The sequence below is a fragment of the Sander lucioperca genome, chromosome 10 (assembly GCF_008315115.2).
Source record: "Sander lucioperca isolate FBNREF2018 chromosome 10, SLUC_FBN_1.2, whole genome shotgun sequence".
NCBI classification, from domain to species: Eukaryota; Metazoa; Chordata; class Actinopteri; order Perciformes; family Percidae; genus Sander; species Sander lucioperca.
Genome location: NC_050182.1, coordinates 8,465,564 through 8,468,544, shown reverse-complemented (window position 1 = coordinate 8,468,544; position 2,981 = coordinate 8,465,564). Strand labels below are relative to the sequence as shown.

Sequence of the window (2,981 nt, the reverse complement as noted above, 5' to 3'; positions counted from 1 at the left end):
AAAAAAGCGATCAGGAGGCATCAAAGAATATTGTCTCTTTCAGTTGTCATTCACTTTATTTTCACTTTATCTACTTTATGAATGAGTGAACATGACATTAAAAACAGACCCAGAGTTAAACTGTCACGTGTGTTTTATTCATCAGGTAGTAACAGATTACTCTGATTCATCAGGTAGTAACAGATTACTCTGATTCATCAGGTAGTAACAGATTACTCTGATTCATCAGTTAGTAACAGATTACTTTGATTCATCAGGTAGTAATAGATTAGTTTGATTCATCAGGTAGAAACAGATTACTCTGGTTCATCAGGTAGTAACAGATTACTCTGGTTCATCAGTTAGTAACAGATTACTTTGATTGATCAGGTAGTAATAGATTACTCTTATTCGGCAGGTTTAACAGATTACTCTGATTTTACCACTGTAAACCCAGTAGGGTTTTTGTTTTTGTCACAGGTGACAATAATTTTACTTTCTAAATCTTTAAAAGTGTACTGACAGTTGGGAGGCGTGCTATGTGCAGGATCAACATTACACTCAAGAAGTGTAAAGGTCTTTGTGCTTTGATGAATTTCTTCACCCTGACCACAGACGGCTCGGACCTCGGCCACTGCACCTTTGATGAAGGTTTTCTTCGACAAACAGGTTTTGTCGACAATAGCCAATCCTCTGTCAGTCATCACCTGGGTTCATTGGTCAGTCACAATATACTCTTTTGCAAACTTTTCATCTGCACTCTCAAAAAAAAAGCAGCTGCACAGTTGGCACAGAGAGATCAGCAGAACACCGGCAAAGATAGAGATCTTCATGTTGATCTGGAGAATACAGAGTTATTAAAGCTGTTAGAGACTTTACTCTGACATATCTAACATCTCTTTATATTATCATATAAAAGCTGTTAGAGACTTTACTCTGACATATCTAACATCTCTTTATATTATCATATAAAAGCTGTTAGAGACTTTACTCTGACATATCTAACATCTCTTTATATTATCATATAAAAGCTGTTAGAGACTTTACTCTGACATATCTAACATCTCTTTATATTATCATATATATGTCTTTAGTTTTATAAATGTCTCCTAACTGTCTGATGATGTAAGAACTTGTTAAGTGACATCAGGAGTTTCTACAGCTCAGAATAACTGCTCACAGGATTATTAATCTACATCTTTCTGCAGAAGTAATCCATAAAGTCCTGATGCAGCCAGAATAAGTTCTGAATGATTGCAGATATAAACATCCAGAGTTTAAATGTGTTAAAGAGAGAATAATAATGTAAAGTATATTTACCTGAATGACAGGAGAGAGATGAGTTCTAGAGTCAGCAGCAGGAGAGATACCTGGAATATAACATGATAACACACTTCATTACTAAGATTATACAGAAAAACCAAACATGTGCTGGTCATATGGGATCATAACAGACAGGTTACATCACAGTTCACTTCTTTAGAGAGGGACGGACTGAAGATGCAACAACTACTGATACAGTTACAAAAAGTCTGAAAACAACCGGACAAACACATCAAAAAAACATTTGAAAAATGTGCCGAAAGTTTCAGAACCACATTTAACTTTAAGGTTCTTCAACAAACACAGGATAAAGCTGCAGGAACTGAGAAAAAGAGAGAAATTCACCAAATAAACCTCACAGAAACATTTTAAAAACGTTGGAAAAAACAGCCAGAACTACCGAAAAGCATAAAAATGAAACAGAAACATTGATAAAGTGTAAAAAACATTTTTAAAAAGCGTCTAAAGTTTGGTAAAAAGTTAGTTTCTGGCAGCTGAAACAGAATCTAAACCAATCAGAGAAGTTTTAACGTCTCAAAGACAGAAAATATAAAGAATATTTACCTGAATGACAGGAGAGAGAGATAGAAAAGTCTGAGAAGTCCTCCATCTTTATACTGTCAAATATTATAATATCATATTATAATACACACCCACTTTATCTCTCATAGGGTCAGCACCAGATAACATATTATAATATATTATAATATAGTGACACATCAGTTTGATTAATCTTAGCTTTTATTCTAGTTTAGACATTGGGATTTAATTTTACTTTAGTTTGAGTTAGTTTTAAATCATTTAGTGTCTACTTTCAGTCATTTAGTGTCTACTTTTAGACATTTAGTGTCTACTTTCAGACATTTAGTGTCTACTTTCAGACATTTAGTGTCTACTTTCAGTCATTTAGTGTCTACTTTCAGTCATTTAGTCTCTACTTTCAGACATTTAGTGTCTACTTTCAGACATTTAGTGTCTACTTTCAGACATTTAGTGTCTACTTTCAGACATTTAGTCTCTACTTTCAGTCATTTAGTGTCTACTTTCAGACATTTAGTGTCTACTTTCAGTCATTTAGTGTCTACTTTCAGACATTTAGTTTCTACTTTCAGTCATTTAGTGTCTACTTTCAGTCATTTAGTGTCTACTTTCAGACATTTAGTGTCTACTTTCAGTCATTTAGTGTATACTTTCAGACATTTAGTCTCTACTTTCATACATTTAGTGTCTAGATAGTGTAAGTACACAACTCAAAAAAATATATAACATAGGTATGGTCGTTTTTAGAAATTTTAATTCAGAAATGTTACATGTTGTACCTTTAAGTAACATTTTGAATGCACGTAATTTACCAAGTATTTCTAATCCTATTACTCACTAAGCTCTGGGTACTTTTACCACTGCAGTAAACCAACCACGCCAAACACTTGTGATTTGTTAAACTGTGCTGGGCATTTGTCACTGCTGTCTGATGTTTTATGCAGACCAAACAATTGAGAAAATCTGCAGTTTAATCAATAATAAACATAATTGTTTGTTACTGCCCTAACTTCATGCTTTTTGGCTACCATGAACCTTTAGTACTTGAAAGAACCATTCCCTAAATATAGAGGTTCTTCAATTGATGATGGCTCTTTGAAGAACTGTTAAAGAACCATTATTTTTCTGTGTAGTGTCTA

At 33.6% G+C, this 2,981-nt stretch overlaps 1 long non-coding RNA gene across 1 annotated transcript; it reads right to left on the bottom strand.

The window, feature by feature from the left end:
* Positions 1-447: 447 nt before the first annotated feature.
* On the bottom strand, positions 448-1,912 carry LOC118492955. Its single transcript, XR_004898514.1, has 3 exons — positions 1,867-1,912; positions 1,300-1,349; positions 448-818 (listed from the first exon to the last, which is right to left on the bottom strand). It is a non-coding gene; the product is annotated as an uncharacterized LOC118492955 (long non-coding RNA).
* Positions 1,913-2,981: the final 1,069 nt, after the last annotated feature.